Source organism: Podarcis bocagei (genome assembly GCF_964188305.1).
Source record: "Podarcis bocagei genome assembly, chromosome: 1".
Classification (NCBI taxonomy): domain Eukaryota; kingdom Metazoa; phylum Chordata; class Lepidosauria; order Squamata; family Lacertidae; genus Podarcis; species Podarcis bocagei.
In genome coordinates, this window is record NC_138125.1 from 8,194,769 (window position 1) to 8,207,005 (window position 12,237).

The window sequence follows — 12,237 nt, forward strand, 5'->3', positions numbered from 1 at the left end:
CAGGGGAGGGACGACTGGAGGAGCCGGAGGGAAAATGTCCGGCGGTTTAGGAGGTAGGTTTGAGGCAGGCAAAACAGGTACCTGAAGGGCGGGCGAAGAAGCTGTCGCAGCAGCCAGAAGAATGTTTGAAGGAGTTAAACACGACATAGCTTTGTAGACGTTACTCCAGGCATGCAAAACCTTGACATCAATTTGTGGATGATTTTGAAAGAAGTGTCCAATTTTTTTCCAATCATCTAACTGCCAATTTCCGTCCTGGGGGAACCACGGGCAGTGAGTGTCCAGGGCTATTATAAGGGACTTAAGGTCAGCTTTCCGAACAGCAAGGTTGTTACTGGCCAAAAGGAATTTAAGGTCTTTATAAAAATTTTTCTGTGGTGCAGAGAGAGACTTTCCCATGATTGCAAGAGTTGCAAAAAGAGCAGGGAGCACTTACCGAGGGATCCGTAGGAGGATGAGGAAGGCGCCTTTTTGCCCTGTCCGGGCGGAGATAAGTGCTGATAAGTCCGTAACGTAGTCCAGAATCACATTCACACGGGAGCTCTCACCAGGGATCCACTACGTGGATGAACGACGCGTCTGCAGCCCTTGCGGGGCGAGGTGAGAGCTGAACGTTGTAAAACAGCATGAAATCCGAAAGAAATCACACGGGAGCACTCACCAGGGATCCACTACGTGGATGAACGACGTGTTGGTGAGTGCTGAATAATGAAAAACAACGTGAAGTCCGAAGGCAGTCACACGGGGCACCAAATGTCGAGTTGCAGCTCGGCATCCAGGGAAAAATCAGTCTCACACCAAGATGGGTTCCGAAATATGGCTGCTTTCTAGGGCTAATATGGCAGCTCCTAGGGCTAATATGGCAGCACGGCTTTTATTGTGTGAAATAGAAAGATACAAGCCAAGGAAAGATACAAAATACAAGCCAAGCAATTTGTTCTAGCCAGCAGATAAAGACCTTCGTTCTAAACCGTGCGAGCGATCAGGCCACGCCACGCTAGCCAATCATATAGGACAGCACGAGCTGTTCACGCGCCATTCATGCTCCAAGGATGCTTCTAGCTATGAGATCACCCTGCAACAATAAGAACTTTGCTCATGCTCTCATATACAAGCAATCATTTTCCCACAACAAGGCTTGCTGATCTCTTCTTATGTCAGAATTGTGGCCCTTTTAATTAATTTTAAGAATAATATGAGCTCATGATGGTAGTTACATATCCCACTTCCAGGACTGCTTACGCCTGCAAAGGTTTTGGGGTGGGCCTACTGCTTCAGTTCCAATCAGTGAATGTCTTGGAACTTCCAGCTGAAACCCAAGAACCACAGAATTTGAGAGCTGGGAGGGTTCCTAAAGGTCATCTACACCAACCCACAGCAATGTGCCTTTTTTTTTTATGTAGACAAATTTTAATGAAATAATTTGCACTTTAAAGTATGCATAGGAAATAGCAATAAACTCTGACAGAAAGGAATCAAAAACCCTTCTTAGAGAAAGTTTAAGAGTCCATTCAACAGCAAAACCAATTAAGGAAAAAATCAAGTTTTATCCAGAGAAACAGCTCAAATGACTTTACTCCAAGTAAACTCTGAAAATTACCATACTTTTGGTCCAAATCGTAGTTTTCGAGTTGGCAGGTAGGATATAGTGAAGTCTATGACCGAACAAAGGTCCGTATAGTTAAAGCTATGGTTTTCCCAGTAGTGATGTATGGAAGTGAGAGCTGGACCATAAAGAAGGCTGATCGCCGAAGAATTGATGCTTTTGAATTATGGTGCTGGAGGAGACTCTTGAGAGTCCCATGGACTGCAAGAAGATCAAACCTATCCATTCTGAAGGAAATCAGCCCTGAGTGCTCACTGGAAGGACAAATCCTGAAGCTGAGGCTCCAAGACTTTGACCACCTCATGAGAAGAGAAGACTCCCTGGAAAAGACCCTGATGTTGGGAAAGATGGAGGGCACAAGGAGAAGGGAATGACAGAGGACAAGATGGTTGGACAGTGTTCTCGAAGTTACCAGCATGAGTTTGACCAAACTGCGGGAGGCAGTGGAAGACAGGAGTGCCTGGCGTGCTCTGGTCTGGGGGTCACGAAGAGTCGGACACGACTAAACAACTAAACAACAACAACAACAACATGACCGAGTGTATTTGCCCCAGATATGCAACATGAATTCAGATGCAATAAAGAGACTCATAACAGGACCAACTTTGAGGCCAGGGGAATCCTCTGTATAAAATCTCCACATCCCTCCAGTGCCTGCAGACGTTGTATGGCCTGCACTCCTTGTTCCACAGCTAGCACTTTCCCCCTGCTTGACAGTGGATCCTGGGGCCTGCGAGGCGACGGTTTTGCTGGGCGAGTGGCCGGAGGTGTCCACATTGGTGGCACTGGGATTGGGGCCAGGCATGGCGAAGGTCGGCTCCGTCGGCTTCTTACAAACTCCCTCGGCCGGCAAGTGTCGCCTCCGTCATCTTGGCAGCTTCCCCCCTCCTGCAATGCACCTTTTACAGGGACACAGGTGGCACTGTGGGCTAAACCACTGAGCCTCTTGGGCTTGCCGATCAGAACGTCGGTGGTTCGAATCCCTGTGATGGAGTAAGCTCCCATTGTTCTGTCCCTGCTCCTGCCAACCTAGCAGTTCGAAAGTGCACCAGTGCTAGTAGATAAATAGGTAGAGCTGCACTGGGGGAAGAAGAAGAAGAAGAGGAAGAAGAAGGAGGAGGAGGAGGAGGAGGAGGAGGAGGAGGAGGAGAAGAAGGAGAAGGAAAAGAAGTAGAAGAAGAGTTTGGATTTGATATCCCGCTTTATCACTCCCCTAAGGAGTCTCAATTTCCTTTCCCTTCCTCCCCCACAACAAACACTCTGTGAGGTGACTGAGGCTGAGAGACTTCAGAGAAGAGTGACTGGCCCAAGGTCACCCAGCAGCTGCATGTGGAGGAGCGGGGAAGCAAACCCGGTTCACCAGATTACGAGTCCACCGCTCTTAACCACTACACCACACTGGGAAGTTAAACGGCGTTTCCAACACAGTGTTCCGTTGCGCCAGAAGCGGTTTAGTCATGGTGGCTACATGACCCAAAAAGCTGTCTGTGGACAAACGGCGGCTCCCTCGGCCTGAAAGCCAGATGAGCGCCGCAACCACATAGTTGCCTTTGATTGGACTTAACCATCCAGGAGTCCTTTACCTTTTACCTTACAGCACAAATATTCCAAGGTGGTGATGGTTGGGGAAACATCGCTGAACAACTAAGAAAAGGGAACTAGGTGTGGATGGCCCAGTACAAATGCACAAATAAATGCACTGTTATTGCATCAATGACAAGTTGCAGAATAAACTGCAAACAAACAAACAAAACAAAAAACAAAACAAAACTCAGTCTGGAGGGCCCCCCAGTTATTCTGGACAGGAGATCCCTTGACTTGTGCTGCTCTTTCCTAAGCAATCAAATGCAGACATCTGGGCCAAAGATTTGGCAGGATTTATGTCATATCATTTGGTGAATTTTTTCCCATTTCACCATCTCTTTTAAAAAGGTAAAGGGACCCCTGACCATTAGGTCCAGTCGTGGCCGACTCTGGGGTTGCGGCGCTCATCTCGCTTTATTGGCCAAGGGAGCCGGCATGAAGCTTCTAGGTCATGTGGCCAGCATGACTAAGCCGCTTCTGGCGAACCAGAGCAGCGCACGGAAACGCTGTTTACCTTCCCGCCAGAGTGGTACCTATTTATCTACTTGCACTTTGACGTGCTTTGGAACTGCTAGGTTGGCAGGAGCAGGGACCAAGCAACGGGAGCTCACCCCGTTGCGGGGATTCAAACCGCCAACCTTCTGATCGGCAAGTCCTAGGCTCTGTGGTTTAACCCACAGCACCACCCACATCCTCTTTTTAGGTATCCTTTAAAAACTGGACAGGTTTTTTTTTTTTGGGGGGGGATAAACAAACAAACGGCTACTAGCCATGTTGGCTATGCTCAGTCAGATGCAGTAATGCTTCTGAACACCAATTTGCTGGAAACGGCAGGAGGGGAGAGAGCTCTTCTGCTCAGATCCTGCTTGAAGGTTTCTCCATAGATGTCCACCTGGCCACTGAGAGAAGAGGATGCTGGACTAGGTGGTGTTAGGATATTTCCGTTCCACCTTAAAAGGGAGCAGGATGTTTGTGTCACAGCCTGCGTATTTCCTGTTCACAGGATGTTTATGTTTCTGTTGCTTTCCTTTCTCTCTCTCTGTCTGAGACAGTGGCGCAGGCAGTCATATCTTTCTTTGTTCTGATCAACGCTGAATAAAGCTTGTAAATAATGCTCTCCTGAGTGCGACTTTTGGCTGTGCATTATCTGCTGATAAGAGTGTGCATGAGCTCTGGAATGTGGCAAGTTATTTTCTAGAAACTCATGTCGCTAATTGCTGATACTGCGTGCCTGCGGGAGATCGATGGATCGTCCAGCAGACGCCTTGGGGCCATGATGGACTTTGTCTCCCTGGCAGTATCCCAACAGGTGGGTCACCGGCCTGATCCAGCAAACAGGTTCTTCTTATGTCCTCATGCTTTTCATCAGCTTAATATTTGCTACACTGTTCAGTGACACATCCAAATGTGGAGGGTAGGACTCGAACCCATGGCTTCAAGTTACAAGAAAGGAGATTCCAACTAAACATCAGGAAAAACTTTCTGACAGTAAGAGCTGTTTAACAGTGGAACGGTCTCCCTCGGGAGGCGGTGGACTCTCCTTCCTTGGAGGTTTTCAAGCAGAGGTTGGATGGCCATCTGTCATGGATGCTTGAGTATAAACAGCGACAACTGGGAAGCACTGGCCTGTGAGAGCTGCAATGGGAGAACAGCCTTGACAAAAGGTGTCATGGACTTTGAAGACGCTCAAACTCAGGACGAAAGGGAGAAACGTGCTAAGAGGGAGGCACGCTTGGCAAACCCTCACCGTGATCAACTCCTGCCCGGAAACCTATGTCCCCACTGTGGAAGGACATGTGGATCCAGAATTGGCCTCCACAGTCACTTATGGACTCATTCTTAAAACTGTGTTTATGGAAGACAATCTTACTCAGCTATGAGGGATCGCCAAAGCAGCAGCAGCAGCAGCAGCAGCAGCAGCAGCAGCAGCGGAGTTAAGATTTTTGCATTGCACTATAATTCTATGAATGGAACAGTTAAAAAAGTAAATGTGCTTCTTCCTTTAAACTGTCTGAAATGGACTATTCATTTAAATTGCCAACATAAAGTTGCATGCCTTTGGGACCACATGCAAGGTAAATAGACACATAATATAAGTGTCTGTAAATGACAGTGGGATGAACCGGTCTTTGATGTGGTAGATGAAGGAGCACCCCCTCCCAAACTTGGCAACATCAGCACTTTGTAGTCACTGGAGACCCTGACGTAGCCAACAGAGGAGATACTTCTGACACCAGGGGAGTCTGTAAGCTTTCTGGGACAGCTTCAAAGCAAACCAGCCCATTTGGTGCATTGCCACAGCCTGTGGTCTGTGAAGAGGAGGCTGATGTGAGAAGAATAATAGTTTGTGTATGCATCTACTTTCCCTCTCTCCAAGTAATGACATCTCTCTAATCCATTCATCGGCTGGGCTGGCACTCGGAAATGATCATCAGATGAAGCTTTGCTTGTGTGAATTCGCCATCACAGAGATCTGTCACCACGGAGAGAACTCAAACAGCACCTCACAGGCAACTCAAACAGCATGTTCTTTAACGGAGTCAGACATTCCCGGAGGGGGAAGGTCTCCATCTTTAAATGTTTAAGGAAAATATAGGCAGGCAGAAAATAAAATGGGAAGTGGCGAGCTATTTCTACAGGGAAAAGAATTGACAGGATTGGTGTTTTTCCTGCCACTTTTTTCACCTGCAAAAATTTACATCTTCCGCAGGACAACAGAAAAACTCTCACCTGAAAATTACCAAAAATTATGGGGCAAAGGGAAGCGTTGTCATCATCCATGATAATACGGGCACTGTCCAATACGTGCTTACCACACCTATGGGCTCCTGTGCTTTGATTAACATTGCATGATACTTTGATAAAAATGTATCATTGCAGCAAAAGAATATTGATGCAACCGGGTCTAAAAAGAAGCAGCAGCAAAAAGCACACACAATCAATAAATACCTTTACGGGGGGGGGGGGGTTGTTATCAATAAGGGCGTGTTTGAGGATACCATTAATAAACTGAGACATAACACGTAGTTTGGACAGACGTTACTCTCAAGTGCACAGAGAGTAGTGGATATGAGGATCCGTCCTTACTATACCTTCCTTTTCTTTTCCCAATTTCATTTTTGTGGAAAACTACAGATTTTGGGGCACAGGACTGTGGACCTCCCCTGTGAGCGACGTCTGAACACAACCTAAATGGCAGGGTGATTAAACGATAGCAGAGCCTGCCGTAATAGAGAGAAAATAAGCACCTTTGGTTCATTACATCTCAAATGCCGCTTAATAAGATAATTACAGCTCCTTCGGAAAGGGCTGGCAAGTTGAGGCACTGAGACAATCACTCCAGTTAGCTGGATTTCAATGCAGTCATTTACAAAACTTCAAAAAGTTGTCATTCTGGGTGGACAGGGAGTCAAACTGCAGCTAGCTCTCTGCCTTTGCCATAGGGATGTTGCTGAGAGTCTCTTCCTATGGAAATTTCTTCCTGCAGTTTGCTCCAAATTGGCAGCCTTTGTTTCTGACACAGGACTGATATATCAAGAATCTTCCACCCTTCCATTTTTCTGGCCTAATTTCGGAATATAAGAAGCTGTCTCATACTGAGGGCGCATTCACACAATACATTTAAAGCACTGTGACTTTAAACAGTTGTGGCTTCCCTCAAAGAATTCTGGGAGCTGTAGTTTGTTATGGGCACCCAGAGTTAGGAGACACCTCTATTCCCCTCCCAGAGGTACAATTGCCAGAGCATCAGGGGCTGGCAGGATGCTGACAAGTGTGCCCTGGGAAAAGCGGGGCTGGAGTCTGACTCGGGAGAGGGGGGCAGTGGTTTGTGGGGATCTGGACCAGCTAGGAGACGAGAATCAGAGGCAGGGGAAGCTTTGGAGCTAGAGGAAGAGGAGGAAGAGGCAGGTCAGGCAAGTGAAGGGCTAGGTGCTTCCCACTCTCCCCTGAACTACTGTCTCCCAGAACCAGGAGGGGACTGAAGAGGGAAGAGCAGAGGAAATTTCCACACAGGCATAGTCTCCAGCTACATGCGCACAGCCTGTCGGGGGAAGGTGAAGGGAGAGTGGTCCCCAGTCGCGACAACTACTCCACAGAGTGCAGACTTGGGAATAGCTGCCTCAACACTGAATGGTGCTCATGGGTCACCAGATCTGTAGAAACGACTGTGTTATTTTCGGCAACCCTGTGTCATATGCACTTCCTTTGGGCTGGGGGGGCACCCTTAACACAGAGTGGTTTAACAATCAATCCCTTTTCACCAGGAATTCTGGGGGGGGGGGGGATGTGGCCTCAGTTAGATCATTTGGTCCGTCTAACTTGGCATTCCTCATGAGAAGAGAAGACTCCCTGGGAAAGACCCTGATGTTGGGAAAGATGGAGGGCACAAGGAGAAAGGGACGACAGAGGACGAGATGGTTGGACAGTGTTCTCGAAGCTACAAACATGAGTCTGACCAAACTGCGGGAGGCAGTGGAAGACAGGAGTGCCTGGTGTGCTCTGGTCCATGGGGTCACGAAGAGTCGGACACGACTAAACGACTAAACAACAACAACTTGGCATTGTCCACAATGACTGGAAGCAGATCTCCAGGGTTTTGGAGAGAGACACTCTTCCAGCGATACCACAAGGCAGAGTGAGGCAATTGCTTCAGGCAACAGATACTGATGGGCAGCAGTTCCCCTGCCCTCCCAACCATTCCTCCTGAGTCCTTGGCCACTCCCCTTTGCTGGAGTGTGTGGCATGCATCCTGTACTCTAGCTTGCTGCCCTCAGGTGCCCTAGTGAACACTGTCCCGTTGCCAGGGTTGAAGCAAGGTTCAGTTGGGAGCAGGGACATAGAATCGTAGCATCTTGCCCTCTGACTCAGGCAGCAAAATGTTTTGGGCCTGCTTTCAACACACACGGGTCTCAAAGCACCTTGTTGTTGTTGTTGTTTAGTCGTTTAGTCGTGTCTGAATCTTCGTGACCCCATGGACCAGAGCACGCCAGGTACTTCTGTCTTCCACTGCCTCACGCAGTTTGGTTAAACTCATGCTGGTAGCTTCGAGAACACTGTCCAACCATCTTGTCCTCTGTTGTCCCCTTCTCCTTGTGCCCTCCATCTTTCCCAGCATCAGGGTCTTTTCCAGGGAGTCTTCTCTTCTCATGAGGTGGCCAAGTAATGGAGCCTCAGCTTCAGGATCTGTCCTTCAAGTGAGCACTCAGGGCTGATTTCCTTCAGAATGGAGAGGTTTGATCTTCTTGCAGTCCCTGGGGCTCTTAAGAGTCTCCTCCAGCACCATAATTCAAAAGCATCAATTCTTCGGTGATCAGCCTTCTTTATGGTCCAGCTCTCCCTTCCATACATCACTACTGGGTAAACCATAGCTTTCACTATACAGACCTTTGCTGGCAAGGTGATGTCTCTGCTTTTTAAGATGCTGTCTAGGTTTGTCATTGCTTTCCTCCCAAGAAGCAGGCGTCTTTTAATTTTGTGGCTGCTGTCACCATCTGCAGTGATCACAGCAGCCACAAAATTAAAAGCACCTTAGAAAACAGCTTTTTCTCAGGCAGGAATATTCATGCCCATTTCTGCTCCTATGGCATGCAGATTGTGGCATAGAATTGAACTAAGTTAAAGAGCCGGTCCTCAGTGAACCAAGGTGATTTGAATCCAGATTTCAAAGCCACCGCCTGTCAACCAGGAGAATGGAGGGTGCTTTCTCACACAATGGCATTGGACGGATTGCCTGCAAAGAGTTTGAGCAAAGGGGTGTGTCTCCCTTGGTTAGAATCTCAAAAGAGATTCTCATTGTCTAAGGGATCAGCTGGAGCGCTTAATTACCCAAGATTGCTCCTTTTTCTTGTAGACATGGGAGATTAGTTTACATTATGTTCCTTGATTAAAGCTCAACAGCTCAAGTTTTTCCAGGGAGAGGAGGGGAAATCAGTGCTAGGAAATAGAAGACTGGCTTAAAATGTGAATTGCTGGTGCTATTAGCAACATCACAGAGGAGAAAATATGCTCAGGGTTGCTGCGAGGGCCCTTGCCGACATCTTTTTTTGTGATGATTTGAGCACATTGCATTAGAATTTGCCTCTCCCTTTTGGCATCAGGTAAGAAACAACAAGGAAGTGCAAGAGTACTTCCTAAGCAGCTGGTCTAACAAGAAAGAAGATGGTTTAGCAGCTAAGGCAATTAATCTCCAAGGCACTGTGCTGCCACTTTCAGTCTGCAGCAGAAAGCAGGCCAAAGCAGCTGTTCTTCTGGCATTCCTCTCTATGGCTCAGTGGTAGAGCATTGGCTCCGTGTGCAGGAGGTCTCAGGTTCAATCCTCAGCATCTCCAGGTAGGTCCGGGAATATCCCCTGCCTGAAGCCCTGGAGAGTCACTGCCCGTGTAGAGAATACTGAGCTAGATGTGTGTCAGGGAACTGCCATCGGAAGGAAGGGAGGTGGAAGGGCTCACACAGGTTGGGAGAGACTCAGCAGCTGAAGAGGGAACCAGCAGGGGGAGAGGAGCTGAGCTGAGGGAAAGTGAGCAGGAGGGATGGCTCCGAGACACTTCCAGCGAGGGCAGTGGGGAGGTTTCAGGACCTCCCGTAGGGACACCCACTCCTCGCCGGAAACTGTCACGCAGAGAGTCCAGAAGACGTGTTTCCGTTAAGGAGCTTTTATGTTGGAAGCGATTCCGAAAGCAACCACTGTCGGAATCTGCCAGCGACTGAGGGAGCCATGTTTAAGGGGCTCCGTTACAGACAGAGGTTTGCAAACTTGACCAAACTCTGAGGGACTTGGATTTTACGCACAAGCAGCTCATCGTCCCATCACAATGTGGTCCATGGCTCCTTCCTTTTTTCTTTATTACAGCATTTCAGAGCAAGAGTGTGACTTGTGGAGAGATCCCTTTGTGACCACATCTTACACCCAGCAACCAGGCTGAGAGTCTTCAAGTGTTTGCATGGTAAACGTATAAAATTCAGAGGGGAGATGTGCCTCCACATGCAATGAAACTGCCAAAATGGCCAATTGCCAAAACTTGAATCAAATAAAATAAATCTGAGCTCTTGTCTGTTGAGAAATGCTGAAAGAAAGTTTGGTACATCATGTTAATGTGCAAATGGATTCTCATTGCTCAGATAGACACAGATGGGTACCAGGAGGCTGACTTAGCCTTCCAAACCTTGGCGGTTGCGGATTGCTTCCTGGAACAAAGAATCTTTTTGTTGAAAGAATACCTTCACATTTATTGCTAATGTGCTAAAGTCATTCATATACCTACAACGGGGGAATTACGGGCAATGGGGCTTTGCTGATTTTCTTTTTGATGTTACAGATAGTAGTGTGCATTTTGTAGTCCTCACACCAATGCAAACTCCCAAAAATATTTGTATCAGCCCCTATGTGGTTAAGATGGAGAGAGGTATGGATTCTTGGGGTTTGCAATAGTTACCAGTCATCAATGGCCACCAGCCAGTATTCACCATCATCTGCAGAGCAACCTAGGCCTGGAGGGAGTCAAGGAGCTGTCAAGCAAGGCCTGGTCATCCACAGAGCAGGAAAGCATGGGAGGCACAGAAAGTGATTTAATAACAGAAAATAACAACACAGCAGAGTCCCCTGGCTTGTCCAGCTGGCCTCAAAACCTCCTCCTCTAGCAGACAAAGGCTGCATCCTCCTCTGGGACTGCCTGGTCCATTTCTCAGCAACATGCAGGTTTCTCCTTAATCGGGATGTCAGGGGGGAAGGAGACCCAGTAGGACTGGGACTCTGATTCCTCTCTGTCTGCATTCACACTGTGACTCTCAGCCTCTAAGCCTGTCCTGGGAGGGCCCCCTTCTCCTGACTGCCCCCTTGATCGCTCAACAACCTGCTTCTAGCACCTCCCAGCTCGTCTAGTGTGGTGTAGTGGTTAAGAGCAGAGGACTCGTAATCTGGTGAACTGGGTTCGCTTCCCCGCTCCTCCACATGCAGCTGCTGGGTGACCTTGGGCCAGTCACACTTCTCTGAAGTCTCTCAGCCTCACTCACCTCACAGAGTGTTTGTTGTGGGGGAAGAAGGGAAAGGAGATTGTTAGCCACTTTCAGACTCCTTAGGGTAGTGATAAAGCTGGATATCACATCCATACTCCTCCTCCTCCACCTCCTCCTCCTCTTCTTCTTCCATCCCCAGACTGGTCCTCAGTGTCCCAGCACCACGGTCCAGGATCTAAGACACCGTCTTCTGTGTCTTCCCTGGGTGAGCACCTCCCACCACTCTTCCTCATCCAGCCAGTCCCTGACAGAGGGTCATTGTCATAATCAAGAACCATGTTTATTACCCTCTGAATACAACAGCAATATTGGGGGTGCAAGCATGGAGGGGGGCGTTAAGCAGGTTATATTTCATCAGATCTATGGGACTTTGTTCCTGACTGCAAATCCTTTATCATGAGGAAACAACAGAGATCGTGCCTGAGGCTTATGCAGACCTCTAGATGTTCTTGGATTCCAGCTTCCATCAGCTCCAGCCAGCATGGTCAATTGCCAGGGATGACAGGAGCTGGAAGCCATCAACATCTGGAGGAACATTGAATCCCCACTCCTGCCATGACACAAGCTCTCAAGAACTAAAAGTCCCAGAGGTCCTTAGTTTCTGCCTCTGTTTCCTTTGCATTCTTAATGGAAGGCCCATAGAGTCTCCACCTGTCCTGTATTTCAGAGTAAAATGCTTCGCCCTGTATTGATAGAGTTTCGTCCTGTATTTCAGGTCTTCTCTCTCTCTCTGCCAAGTTAGGGAGCCTCTCGAAATGCAGGTGTGTGAAAGGTCATGTATTTGAGCTCTAGGGTAGCCAAGCACAGACAGATTTACAAGTGTGTGTGTGTGTGTGTGTGTGTGTGTGTGTGTGTGTGTGTGTGAGACAAATTCCAGAGGGGCCATCCTGTTAGGCTGCAATAGATGGTAAAGGTAAAGGGACCCCTGACCATTAGGTCCAGTCGTGGCCGACTCTGGGGTTGCGGCGCTCATCTTGCTTTACTGGCCGAGGGAGCCGGCGAACAGCTTCCAGGTCATGTGGCCAGCATGACTA

The 12,237-nt window shown here is 48.3% G+C and overlaps 1 pseudogene across 1 annotated transcript; it reads right to left on the reverse strand.

Annotated features, from left to right (window-relative positions):
- Window positions 1–1,284: 1,284 nt before the first annotated feature.
- On the reverse strand, window positions 1,285–2,412 carry LOC308592687 (protein transport protein Sec61 subunit beta pseudogene; annotated as a pseudogene). Its single transcript has 2 exons — window positions 2,143–2,412; window positions 1,285–1,309 (listed from the first exon to the last, which is right to left on the reverse strand). The product of its transcript is annotated as a protein transport protein Sec61 subunit beta pseudogene (transcript).
- Between the last annotated feature and the right edge of the window lie 9,825 nt (window positions 2,413–12,237).